Genomic DNA, 14909 nt, shown 5'->3' with positions numbered 1-14909 from the left:
ATACATAATAGTGGGCTTATTGTGACATATTCCTATGTGTACTTAACATAATTTGCTCCATTTCATTCCCTAATAGTTCCCTTTTCTTTTCCCTCCTCCCTCCCACTGATTTCCTTCCTCTGCTCTACTGGTCTTCCATCCATGTATTTTTTTAAATTAGTGCATTATAATTATACATAAAAGTGGAATTCATTGTAATATATTCATACATGCACATAGTATAATTTGCTCAACTTCCTTGCACAATTCTTCCCCTTACTCTTCTTGCAAACTGTTGCTATCCCCCTCCCCTCACCCCTCCCAGTCTCTACTGACCACTATTTCACTCCATTCTTTGGAGATCAACTTTTTAGTTTTCACAAAGAGGGAGAACTTGTGGTATCTATCTTTCTGTGGTAAAATAAATTTTAAAGTGAAAGATGCAAATGTTGTGTATAATAAGCTACCATTTATGTAAAAATATAATATATACTTTCCTATATATAGGATATTTCTGAATAAAAAACATGAATAGGGTTATCTGAGGAGGAGCACTAGGTGGCTGGGAAGACCTAAGTTTCATTATATTCCCTTTGTATCTCAAATATTGCATTTGAGTATATTACTAATTCAAAACTTGTAATCTCCATCAATAGTCACCTGATCTGAGTTTGAAAATGACAAAATCTTAGACCTGGATGGGACTTTGGAGGTTAGATTGTCTGGTCTTTTTTATTAATGCAATAGTCTTGTCTACTATGGGAGCAGCAGCTACTCTTTTACATTCTTGAACATTTCTATTCATGGGAAACTACACCCTGTGGAAACATTTTGTTCTACTTTTGGATATATTTAGTTCATTCCTTCACTGATTAATGTGACTAATACTTATTAAATACCTAATAGGCTCTTGGCATTGTGTGACTATTGTAATTCTTTCATTATACAGACTCTGACATGTCTTTTTTTTTGGCATTCATTTATTTTAATTCTCTCTTCCAAAGAATCACATGGGCATTCTTTAGCAACCAGAGAATACATACTCTGTGTGAAATATACTCTGCTGACTATTTTATGTCTCATATGAAATACGGAATAGTTTTCAGACCATGGCTCAACTTGGCAAATTTTACCTATTTTTTTTTGTGTAACTTTCTGCACTGTGGTGTTCTGAACTGATTTCAACTATTCCAGAGTGGTCAGATGAGCAGAAAACAGAAATATTTTGGTCTGGGTTCTATATTTTTATAAATACAGCCTAATATGTTAATTTTTGTTAGCAACTTTGTTAAGAGGTTCAAGTTGATTTCACAATCAAGAAAAGTAAGTAAAACTGAAAAGACAAATTACTGAGTTAGGAAAATTATGCAAACCATATTTCTGATAAGGAACTTCTATCCAAAATATAGAAAGAGGAATTGCAACTCAACAGTAAATAGACGTATAATAAATAGACAAATAGCTCAACAACATTGCAGATGGTCAATAAGCACTTGGAAATATGCTTGCCTCTTTAGGCATTAAGGAAATACATACTGAAATTATCAAAACCACTTCACACACAAGCCTGTTATCAGCTAGGACTTTGTTAGGTGCTGGCAACATGAGGGTAAAAATGACATGTTCTCCACCTGAGTCTTTAGACTAACAGTCTGTGAGGAGACACATACATTCAATGTGGTAAGGTATCCACAGCAGGAACAAGGGAGACTGTTGAGGAAGGTCAGGGGACAAGGAGAACCTAACACATCAAACTACATATGTCATATTTACCTATCCTGTAAGATTTAAGTGCTCTGTGGTATTTTTATGATCTTCCAATTTCAATCTCAATAAAGAAAAAAATAACCTACGTGTAATGAATTTGGCATACTTTGTGCGACCATTTTTGTCTCCAGTTGACACTTCTTTCTGACTGCTTGAAAGCCATCTCTTTCATTATTTCTTAAATAATTTTGCAAGAGCTTGGCATATGGATTGAAAACCATAATAAACTAGGAATAATAAGAAAAAAGAATAAGCCAATTCACAAAAAGAAGTCAGAAGAGGGGAAGTAGAACTGTAGCAGGCAGAGTGTAAAACTGACATTTTACATTGTGCCTAGGCTACCTTGGGCTCCTTGAGACAGTGAGTTTGTAGAATTCTTCTGCTGCTATTACCTCCCCTTCCTCCTTTTTCTTAAAATGATTTCAGTTTTTGATGCTTGCTATTGAAATACTCCCAGCTACTACAGCTGTATTGCCTCATGCACTGTCTTTGGTGTGTGTGTACTGGGGAATGACCACTGAGGCGCCCTCGACCATTGAGCCACATCCCCAGTCCTATTTTGTATTTTATTTAGAGACAGGGTCTTACAAAGTTGCTTAGCATCTCACTTTTGCTGAGGCTGGCTTTCCTCAGCCTCCCGAGCTGCTGGGATTACAGGTGTTCACCACCACACCTGGCTCTCATGCACTTTTCTAAGAACATATGCACCTTCTTAAAATGCAGGGAGACTTCCCCCATTTTTTCTCTTAGCTCTGTCTCTTTTGAACCAGACATTCTCATCTTCATTGCTACCCATTTCTTCTTTTTTCTTTTACATTGTTCACTCCATCCAGAACACACTCATCTTCAAAATCCTAATTACGCTTTAAGACTTACATTGGATAACTGAATAAAGCATAAAGCCTTTCCCAAGTTTTCCTTAAAAAAAAAAAAAGAATGTTTTTTGAACTCTCTTAACATTCTATTTGTCTTTCTCTGACTTTTTAAAAAAATTGAACCCAGGGCCTTGTGCCTGCTGAATAAACACTCTTATATTCTCAGTCCCTTGTACTTCTCAATTGACCCTCTTTTTGGAAGTAAATATTTTGAACACCAGGCATTGTGCCTTCTTTACTTTTAAAAATATCCATCCCTACTGCTAATAGGCCAGGCCTAGTTCTTTGTATGTGGTACTTGTTCGATATGTTTTTCTTACAGGATTTATAAATATGCCATATTTAGTTTGAATTGGCAAATTGAAATTATCCTACCACATATCATAGTTATGCAAATGGTAAAAAATAGCTTGGAACTGAAGCCTTGTGTGACAGAGAGGAAGAAGTCTAGTGGGGAAAACTGCAGGAGATGAGAATGAACACAAAGACATAGGCCAGAGCAGGCAGAGCCTATTGGCCTCTCAAGTACTGTGGTTTTTATTCTGGTGAGATGGCAGCCATTAGAGAGTTGGGTAGAAGAGTTTTGTGTTAAGAACTTTCAAGGATCTCAGGGTTGCTCTACTAGTGAATATATTGAAAAAGGAGACAAGGGCTAACGTGGGTAAACCAGTTAGAAATCTATCACAGTAATGTAGGCAAGACAAACAGCAACATGGACCAGAATGATAGCAATGGAAATGACCAGAAGTGATTGATTCTGGGTATGTAAAGAGAAAGAGTTGTCTCAATTCCCTATACTCAGGCAGCAAATGAGCAAATTAGAAAGTTCAATGGTATTGATTCAAAATAGCTCTTGTACAGTATTCCTATTTTTAAAATAAGTTCTAATACCAAAGAGTTTTATTAACATGTAGGAACTCACTTCCTTCTACCCGAGTGGCAAGATGGGGAAAGTCAGCAGTATTAATCTGCTGCTGGTAGAGCCGATGTGGGCTTTGAAGTTCTGTAGACCCATGTGCATCCTTCTGCTTTTACCTACTACCTATGTGACTCAGGTGAGCAATACCAATACTCTTTGTTTTTATGTGTAGGAGAGGTATGGTAATAAAATAAAATAATGTGCATAAAGAGGCCAGCATAGTGCCTGACACAGAGTAAGCACACACTCAAGTCAGCTTCCTTCCCTTTTCCCTCTCAATATAGACCTCTACCTCTGCCTAGGAATCCTTTCCATGTACAGTGGAAAACTGAAATCTTAAATGTAACCCTTGTTGTTTCTATAATTATAGAAAATTCATTTCAGAAACAGGATAATGGAAAATAAATACTTTCCTAGGAAAAATGTTCGAGTCTGATAATTATCCTATCTAGTTTATTGTTGAAACTAATATTTTTATCTATGATTTTAAATGGATAAGTCTCTTGCATTAGAGACTTAAAAGTATAAGTTTATTGTGTTAGAGACTTGGAAGTGGAGTTGTCTTCCAAAAATGTCATTGGGTTTCACTAAATATCTTCCTCTTAGATAAAGATTCTTTTCCTGCATAGTAAGATTTCATAAAGGTGAAAGAAAGTATAAGGAACTCGTGGGACATTTGCAAAGTTAGGCTAGGTCATTTTATATTCTGGGAAAGAAATCAAGAAAATATGCCACTCCATCACTTAAAAAAGTCTAACCATATAACATACAAACCTCAACAATTTCCTCTTACATTTATGTACTCACCACATTTAGATCTCTCTCTTCCTCTCCCTTCCCCTCTACTCATACAATAGCAAGCTCTGAGGGAGTATAACTTGTATATCCCAAGGTCATTTTATTTGGCTCAGGTGGTTTTTAGAAGGTCATGCTAGAATAGCTGCTTGTTCTAAACTTTTCAAAAGTTCCTGTGAGATAGTTATGTTCATCTTATACCTAGATTTTTAAAAAATTAGTGGATTAGAAATTAATTCATCTAGTCATTACTCTCTGTAAAAACTAAAAAAAAAAAAAAATTGTTAGTTTTCCCAGTTGCTAACTTTTGGATTGCCCACAACTTGGTCCTTTCTTGTGTTCATTTCCTACTGTAACGATGCTTCCCTCTGCAGCCAGGAGTATCTGCTAGTTACAGGGTGCACGTGACTCACATGCTCCTTCCTTTGAGTCACTCTCCTGACCAATCTTAGCCTGAATTTTTTCCAGATGATGTCTCTTCTTCATGCTATTTCCTTTCTTATTTCAAAATACTCCTTAAAACTACATGTGACCATCCTGGTCTAGGCGGCCCTGAATAATTCCAATAAGCTCCAAGAAAACAGGCATTTATTAAAAGTGATGTTATTAGGTCTTTTATCATTAGAAATAGATGATGTTTCTAGCACAGAATTTGGGGCTGGGATGCATTTTAGAGATTATTCAGTGTGATCTCTTTATTTTCCAGATGAAGAGGACCGAGGTCCACAGATCTTACCTCACTTAGGATCGGAAGTCCAGTTTCTTGACTCCTACTTCAGTGTTCTTCCTACCACCCCATAATCTGTTTTGTAGTTATCTCCCTTCCCCAGTACAATTATTTTAATCTAGTTATTAGCACAGTCTAATTAGCTGTGTGATAATATTAGAGAGTCTTTCTTACATCACTTAATAGCTGTTAATATTTGGAAGTCACTTAACCTCTTTGGGTCTTACTTTCTTCAGTTGTGAAACAGGTATAGTAAGAGTAGTTACATCATGGGGTCATTATGAGTACTCACTGAAATGATCTATGCACCTGGCATGTAATAATAAATATTAGTGGTGATATTGATGATGATGAATATTGTGGTGAGCGCAAAATAACACTTGAACTGGGTTTGTCCTTTGGTTGGTCTACTGGTTCTTCTCCTGCCTTCCTTAAACTTGCTCTTTCTTCTGAGGCTGTCACAAAGGGCAATTTGCATCTTTATTGTAGCTTATGGCATGAGGTTCAGAACAAAGGAAGCTGAGAATATTAGGATTAGCCACAGAGGCAGTGAATAGGTATGGACCACTTGTCAGAGATGATGTTAGAAAAATGAGTGAAACTTAATTCTTGCCTTCAGAGAATAAGAAATTTAGTCAGAAAGTCAAATCTAAAACCCCAGGAACAAAGTATAATTAAGTACCCAGACTTTCAGTGACTTGAAGTGCAGCATCTGGTTGGAAAAAGAGCTAAGCCTGGACTTGATTGATCAGGGAAGATTTCTGGTGACAAGGGACTTGAGACAAGACCTGGAGTCTCACATGATATAGGGTGCTGTTTTGGTTTAGCTATGAGGTGTTCCCCCAAAGCTGATGTGTGAGACAATGCAAGAAAGTTTAGAGGTGAAGTGAATGGCTTATGAGAGCCTTAACATAATCAGTGTGTTAATCCACTGATAGGGGTTAACTGGATGGTAACCGTAGGCAGGTAGGGTATGACTGGAGGGGTGGGTCACTAGGGTCATGCTTTTGGGATCTATATTTTATCTGTGGTGAGAGGAGTCTCTCTATCTCTCTCTCTGCTTCCTTGTCCCATGTTCTGACCTGCTCTCCTTACCACACTCTTCTGTCATGATGTTCTACCTCACCTCAAGCCCAAAGCAATGGAGTTGGCCATCTATGGACTGAGACCTCTGAAACCATGAGCCTCAAGTAAACTTTTTCTCCTCTAAAATTGTTATTGTCAGGTCTTTCATTCATAGCCATGAAAAAGACGACTAAAACAGGTACATATATCAGTGTGGGGATACTTGGTGGAATGCTCTGGGAACACAAAGGAGCATAGTATTATCATTCCTTTTTAATTTACTGTAATGCAAAGCTTTGGCTCCTTCTCAGATTCTTCCTTCCCTTAGATATGTTTATCCAATCAGCTACTCAGTCCTTCCCTTCAACATTTTTTCTCCCTTCTATGTCCACTACTATTTCCTCCATTTAGATTCTAATTCTTCTTGCCTAAAGAGATGCTCAAATAGCCTCTGGTCAGTTTATCTCTAATTCTTCCTGGCTTCTGTCCACTCTTAGTACCCTTATCAGATACATCTTCCTAAAACACAGCACTGATGAGAATAATAACAGTTGCAGCACCTTGAACACCTAGTTAATCTCTACAGCCACCCAGGGCTAGTGTTATTTTCCCCTCTTATATAAGAAGGGTTCAGACTGAGAGTAGTTAAACAACTATCCCAAAGTTACCCAACTGATGAAAGTTGGATCCAGAATTGAAGCCTACCACATTCTGACTCCAAGGATCCATGCATTGCTCTGAACTATATTGCCTTCATTACTTCAAATCAACCGAACGCTGAAAATCCATGACTTGTTTATGGCCCCCTTTTATTTGGAGTCCTGCACTCTCATCACTGAGCAAAACTCAGGTCCTTTCCCAGATTATACCCCACATGTACATGTGTGAAACACACACACATATGTGGACCAGTCAGACATTTCATTAATTTAGGAAAATTTGAAGAGTTATCAGGAGCTTCACAATAGTGCCAATTTATGACTTTTTTTGCTCTGTCTCATGTATTAACCTTAAGTGTTTACCTATACCAATCTTGATTCTAGTATCAACAAAAATTCTCCTTTATCCTTCACAGGGCAGTGTTCTCCAAACTCAGGCCACAGAGTGGCCTATGCTTTGACCCCAAGAGGAATGTTGGTAAATAGCTTTTTCTCCCTCTTTCTACATCAGGAAGAACAAACTACTCTAAAACCCCGAGGTTATTTGTTTTGAAGATAGAGTTTTAAGTGGAAAGAAAGTTCATACTTTGGTCTAAAATACAGTCACTTCCTGTATTCTGGGAGCTGGACCTTTGATTAGGTTATTTGAAAACCTCAATAGGGAATATGCTAGGGGATATGCCCTTGAACTGCTTAGTCTTATGGGGGATAGACATGCCCACAGATAATAAATAACACTACAGCTGGCATGTTCTACATTAGGAATAAACACAGAGGAGGTATTCTTAAACTAATTTGAGAGATCAGACTTTCTGGAGAAAGTGGGATTCAAGTTGAGCTTGAAAGATACCTAGAAGTTATACAAATATAGAAGGGGAGTAAGTACATCTAAGATGGAACAATATAAAGGCAAGGAGGAGTGAAATAACATTTACATTAAAAAAGGAGCGATTCACTGTTTAGAAGAACAGGAAGACGTGAGTGGAGAATTTGGAAGGTGTCAGGTCTTGGAGGCCCTTGTTTGCCATGTCAAGAGGCTTGGACAGTGTCCTGGAGGTAATGGAGAGATAGTGAAGCATTCTAACCCAGGGCAATGGTATGTTCAGATTTGTCATTGGGATCACGTTCAGTCAGGGTCTCTGAGGTGAAGGACAGATTTGAGACTGGTGGAGAGATCTGGAGACTGATGCTGTCAGGCAGATTTCGATGGGCTTCAGACTTAGGTTTGAAGCAGAGAAATGTCGAGGAAATCTCTACTGGCAGGTCTAAGTAATAGGAGGATGGTGGGGGCGGGCTGAAAAGGACAAGGTCATGGTGACTGGAGGTGCCTGTGTTTGCTGGGGCCTGTCTGGTGCTCATCACTGAGATGAAGATAATGAATATAGTTTTAGATGTGCTAAGTCTCAGTTGCCCTTGAATGCTCAAATGGAGAAATGGTAATTATTCACTCTCTCACTTCCTTAAGTCCTTTACTAAAATATCAACTTCACTAAGGCCTTCTCTGCACACCACTCACCCAGGAATGACATCCCTGCCTCCTGTGCATGTGGTTTTCTCTATATTACCACCCAATTACATTTTTTAAATTAATTTTTTGTTTTAACTAGTTGTACATGGCAGTAAAATGCACTTATGCACTATGATATATCATACATTAGTATAATTTCTCATTTTTATGATTGTACATGTTGTAGAATCATATTCATCATGTAGTCATATATGTACATAAGGAGATAATGTCTATTTCATTCTACTATCCTTTATATCCCCATATTCCCACCTCTCCCTTCACTCTTCTCTACCTAATCTAAAGTAACTCTATTCTTCCCTATTTCCCCCAACTCTTATCGTGAATTAGCATCTGCGTATCAGAGAAAACATTCGGGCTTTGTTTTTTTGGGATTGGCTTACTTCGCTTAGATGATATTCTCCAACTTCATCCATTTACCTACAAATGCCATCATTTCATTCTTCTTTAAAGCTGAGTAATATTCCATTGAACATATATACCATATTTTCTTTATCCATTCATCTATTGAAGGTCACCTAGGTTGGTTCCATAGTTTAGCTATTGTGAATTGAGCTGCTATAAACATTGACATGGCCGCATCACTCTATTATGCTGATTTTAAGACCTTTGGGTATAAACTGAGGAGTGGGGTCACTGGTCAAATGGTGGTTTCATTCCGAGTTTTCTAATCTTCATACTGCTTTCCAGCGTGGTTGCACCAATTTGCAGTCCAACCAACAATGTATGAGTGTGCCTTTCCCCTCACATCCTCGCCAATATTTATGTTGCCTGTATTCTTGATGATTGCCATTCTGATTCTACTCAATTACTTTTATCACCTTATTACCATCTCTTTATTTTTTTAGTTACCTAAGTTTTAGTTATTTGCCCTCTCTCACTAAAACATAACCTCTTTTGTCATAAATTATTGTTATTACTTTTTGTCTACTATGTTTCCTACTATATCCCCATTACCAATGTAGGCAATTGGTTTTATGAGCTCAGGAGGAAGTTGAATAGTTACCTAAGACAGGACTACTTTGCAAATATCTATAGCCTGGCACCTTTAATCTACTCTGATCTGTGCCTCTTCCTCCCCCCTCCTTTCCTCTCAGAAACAGCTCTTCCTCTTGCCTTCCTGTCTACATAGTTTCACAATTTTACAGTGAATGTGGTTCTGATTCCTGGCAAAATCAAAACCTCTGGGAATTTAACCTATACTTTTCTAGTGTACAAACAGACACCCTGGTCAAATTTTGGCCACTTTTGTTTTTCTAGGGCTGGGCCTATTGGTGTTAAGTAAACTGAAAAGTATGCCATTTATTTGGAATCTGAGTAATTGGTCTTTGTACTTTACATAACCAGTGGAAGAGAAGAGATGCTTGAATCAAAATGTGGAAACAATATTTGAAAACATGCACATCTGAAAGGTAATGTATCTTGTGTTTGTTTGTCTTGCCCAGTTCAGAAGAAATGAAACTGCTTTTCCCAAAATGGGTGCTTCTACCTGTGCGTCTGCTTCCACTCCCTCCTGACCACTCTCTGATCCCTTGCTCCCTGGCCTGGACTGTTGTAAGTGCATTTTAATTGGGTCCTTGGCTCCAGGTTCTGACCCTGCTTGAATCATACTTATAATAAGGGTATCTCTGACTATGACACATGATCCCTCCTTTACTTGTATGGAAATTACCTGGATAGGCACTGATCTCCTTGACTAGAAGGTGAATTCTTGGAAAGTGAGTAGAACTTTAGGCCAGTGACTAATACGACACTTGTCACGTACCTCTATTCAAAAATCTCTTCTTGTTTCCCACTTTTTTTATGGAACACAGTACAAACTCATTTAAATGTTATTCCACGTCTTCTGTAATTTCACCCAACTTTTTTTTCTTTTCTTTTTCTTTTTTTTAATCACCACTTCCTACTGTATGCCCCTCTTACTCTCTAGTAGAATAAAGCAGGGTCATCCAAAGCAAATCTGTTTTTAAAATAGCTATGTCAGAATCTCAATCACTGCTATTTTAATCACCAAGTAATCCGGACAGCAGATATCCATGCCCCCATGTCTGGCACTCCCATCCCTAATTCAGTCTACCTTGGTCTTGAACAGTGGTGAAGCACAATTTCACATGGCTTGATAATTTACAAAATTGAAAGGTGTTTTCTTTTTAGGCCAAAACCCTCTAAATAAAATTGGCTAAATATAATGGTCTGTTCATACTACTGGGTACTTGCCTTTCCTGGAGCCCTTTGAGAATGCTCACACTACCTGGAGCCATATTGTTCTCTTTGCCTAGCATTGCTCCATACCGTTCCTCCATTCTTGGCTAGATCTTTCCAAATCCTTCACATCTTGTCAACAGAAACAGAAGCATCGTCCATATATATTTTATCTCTCTCTCTCTCTAATTATATGAATTCCTTCCTGTTTAGTATCTCCAAAGGGCATTGTTTTTTTTTAAACTTTTTTTTTAAGAGAGAGAGAATTTTAATATTTATTTTTTAGTTTTCGGTGGACACAACATCTTTGTATGTGGTGCTGGGGATCGAACCGGGGTCGCACGCATGCCAGGCGAGCGCGCTACCGCTTGAGCCACATCCCCAGCCTCCCAAAGGGCATTGTTAACACCTCTCTTAGAACAGGTATCACAGTCAGACTTGAGGAACAGAGAGTTGTATGTATGTCCCTTTGGAAGGAATGTCTCTTTTCTATTCCTGGCTTCCACAGAGAAGGATCCTCTCTTAATTTTCTAACCTTTTGCTCTTCCCATTACTGCTTCCTCTGTAAGAGCAATGGAAGTGGCCAATTTTAGTCTATGTTTCTTAACTGGGTGGTATTCACCCATTAGTGGTCCTGAGGTCACACATTTGATCTTTGCTCTTGGTTCTCACTCCACTTTTACCTGTGTGTCTACTTTGAAGATTCAAATGTCCCTCTGCTGGGCTTTCCAAGGTCTAGATCCCCAGGGATAAGAGAATAGGAAGCCCATTTTGGTTTTTGCATTGTGTATGTTTGTTCTTCAACCTGGACTCTGTTAGTAATAAAGTTTGATCTGTTTCTGTTTTTTGTTTTTTTTTTAAATTTTATTTCTCAGTTTGTTTAGAACTGTGGTGGGAGAAAAGGTGTTTTCTAATGTGTTGGATGTATTCACCTCATCTTCTCTATTTATTAATTATTTAGGGCTGAGATTATGTCATATTCATTTTATATCCCTTGCAGACTAACATATGGAAGATATTTAATATATGCATATTTCTTGGATTGAATCAAGCAAATTTGTAAATTATACAGAGAAATGATGAGTTGTCCTATTGAATGTAATGGGTGCTAGCATCTGCTGTGTAATTCTTGTTCATATGCTCTCAGAATCAGATAGCATTAATAAGTTAGGGTTACTCGGAAGCAAAGTCTGTGTGATGCAAGGACATCCAGATTCCAAGCCAATGGTTAAACTATGGAGTTCTCTGGTCCAGAAAACTACAGCTCTCACACAATCCCAAAGGTCCCAGCCTTCACCAAGGTGTAAGAATCTAAGAGACCACGTGAATGTTAATATTTCTATCTCACTAGCACTTGGCCCTTACCTTCTCACCCAACATCTGGCTCCCTCATGTTATTCTGTGTATTCAACAGGTGTTCTCAGGGATTGTCCTCTTGGTGATCTTTTAATGTAGCCATCTCAGAGGCAATCAGCACTTTCTCTGCTGCTGTTGCCTTATATGAAAACATGAGTGTTGGTGTGAGGCTGCTGGCTCCCAGTGTTCCCAGGGTCACTAAGTCTTGAGTTGCCTGAGCAATGCTCGGTCTCGTGCTGTATTCTGTCAGTGGGGAAACAGTATAGAGAGGAATACTGATCCAAGAAGACCATCTGAACCTTGGAAAATGATTATGCCTTCTGAAAGGGAAGAGCAAGGAGAAGAGGGAGGGAAAGATGAGCAGCAATGGAGAGCAAACTGGTAAAATTTCCAGAGCTGGTTTGGCAGAGAATCTCAAACACGTTTAAAACTACACATTACCCCCAGCAGTTTCATTTTAAGGATATCATCAGAGATCCTTATAAAGGTTTGTGCATATGGATATTTATTCCAACATTATTTAATGTTGGAATAATATGAGTCACTTCCAGACTGCAGTTTTGGTCAAGTGATAGAGGCCAAATTCAGAGCGAGGGGGGAAAAGTCAGAGTGAGTGAGTGAGAAGGAAATGGAGATTGTGAAATTGAGGACAGAATTGTGACAGAATCTTCAGAAGACTAGAAAAGGTCCCCAATCAGAAACAGAAGGGAAGCCAATGTGCCTAGGCAGTGGACCTGAGGGTGGGGGTGAAGCTGGGGTAGAATTATGCAGGGTCTTGTAAGCCATGATTGGAAGATTGGGTTTTATGGTGAATGAGAAAGGAAATTACTGGAGAGTTTGAAGTAGGCAGTAAGATGACCTGATTTTCTGTTAAAAAAAACATTTTCTTGGGCTATTCTTAGAAGAATAAATTTTAACAACAACAACAACAAAAAGTGTAGTCAGTAGGGATAAATTACCAGGCTATTGCAAAAGATTGAATAGCCAACACTAGACTTGAGTTTTACCACAGCTGTATGGTTTTCCCCCCAACTGCACTAATACTGCAATAAACATAAGGATATAAATTTTTACGATTTTAGGTTATTACTGAATTAAAATGTCTGAATTAAAATGTCTGAATAAAAGATAAAATCAAGAGGTAGAGATATCTCAGTGACAGAGCATTTGCGTAATATGCTTAAGGCCTTGGGTGCAATCCTCAGTACCACTAAATAAATAAATGAAGATTTTTTTAAAAAATAAAATTATTCTTTTCCTTTAAAGGTGTTCTATATCAGTACCATTTACAATATCTAAAAGATAAAACAATCTAGATATCTATCAATGGATGAATGAGCAAGAAACTGTGATATATACACGATGAAATATTACTCAGCCATGACAAGGAATAAAGTACTGTTACCTGCTACAAGGAGATGAGCCTCCAAAGTATAATGCTAAATGAAAAATAAAGGCCAGACATAAAAGATTACCTCTTGTATGATTTCATTCACATGAGCTACTCAGAACAGGGTGCAGATGTGTGACTGCCAGGCACTGCCAAGAGGAAGTGTGAGAGACAACCAAGTACTGGGTCTTGGGTTTTCTTTTGGGAAGATGAAAATATTCAGGAACTCAGTTCAGGTGGTGGTTACACAACTTTGTGAATGCACTAAATACCACAGAATTGTACACTTTAAAAATGGTTAATTTCATTTTATATGAACTTCACCTCAATTAAAAAAAACTGTTTTAAAATGGTCTGTATATTTCTTTTTTTTTTTTTTTTTGAGAGAGAGAATTTTTAATATTTATTTATTTATTTTTTTTTTATTTTTTATTATTGGTTGTTCACAACATTACAAAGCTCTTGACATATCATACTTCGAACAATAGTTTCAAGTGAGTTATGAACTCCCATTTTTACCCCAAATACAGATTGCAGAATCACATAGGTTACACATTCACATTTTTACATAATGCCATACTAGTGACTGATGTATTCTGCTACCTTTCCTATCCTCTACTATCCCCCTCCCCCCCATCCTTTCTTTCTATCCCAACTACTGTAATTCATTTCTCTCCTTATTTTTCTTCCAATTCCCCTCACAACCTCTTTTATGTAGTTTTTTATAACAATGAGGGTCTCTTTCCATTTCCATGCAATTCCACTTTTGTCTCTCTTTCCCTCCCATCTCGTGCCTCTGTTTAATGTCAATCTTTTCTTCCTGCTCTTCCTCCCTACTCTATTCTTAGTTGCTCTCATTATATCAAAGAAGACATTTGGTATTTGTTTTTTAGGGATTGGCTAGCTTCACTGAGCATAATCTGCTCTAATGCCATCCATTTCCCTGCAAATTCCATGATTTTGTCATTTTTTAGTGCTGTGTAATACTCCATAGTGTATAAATGCCACATTTTTTTAATCCATTCATCCATTGAAGGGCATCTGGGTTGGTTCCACAGTCTAGCTATTGTGAATTGTGCTGCTATGAACATCGATGTGGCAGTATCCCTGTAGTACGCTCTTTTAAGGTCTTCAGGGAATAGCCCAAGAAGGGCAATAACTGGGTCAAATGGTGGTTCCATTCCTAGCTTTCCCAGGAATCTCCATACTGCTTTCCAAATTGGCCGAACCAATTTGCAGTCCCACCAGCAATGTATTAGAGTACCCTTTTCCCCACATCCTCGCCAGCACTTGTTATTATTTGACTTCATAATGGCTGCCAATCTTACTGGAGTGAGATGGTATCTTAGGGTGGTTTTGATTTGCATTTCTCTGACTGCTAGAGATGGTGAGCATTTTTTCATGTATCTGTTGATTGATTGTATGTCCTCCTCTGAGAAGTGTCTGTTCAGGTCCTTGGCCCATTTGTTGATTGGGTTATTTGTTGTCTTATTGTCCAATTTTTTGAGTTCTTTGTAAACTCTGGATATTAAGGCTCTATCTGAAGTGTGGGGGGTAAAAATTTGTTCCCATGATGTAGGCTCCCGATTTACTTCTCTTATTGTTTCTCTTGCTGTGAAAAAACTTTTTAGTTTAAGTAAGTCCCAT

At 38.0% G+C, this 14909-nt stretch overlaps 1 pseudogene; it reads left to right on the top strand.

Moving 5' to 3' along the window:
- The first annotated feature begins 3565 nt into the window (after positions 1-3565).
- LOC101965059 (S-phase kinase-associated protein 1 pseudogene) overlaps positions 3566-14909 on the top strand; it is a 39019-nt pseudogene continuing 27675 nt past the window's right edge.

Source organism: Ictidomys tridecemlineatus, chromosome 4 (assembly GCF_052094955.1).
Source record: "Ictidomys tridecemlineatus isolate mIctTri1 chromosome 4, mIctTri1.hap1, whole genome shotgun sequence".
NCBI lineage: Eukaryota > Metazoa > Chordata > Mammalia > Rodentia > Sciuridae > Ictidomys > Ictidomys tridecemlineatus.
The sequence above is the reverse complement of the archived record's forward strand: the minus strand, read 5'-3'. Positions and strand labels throughout refer to the sequence as shown.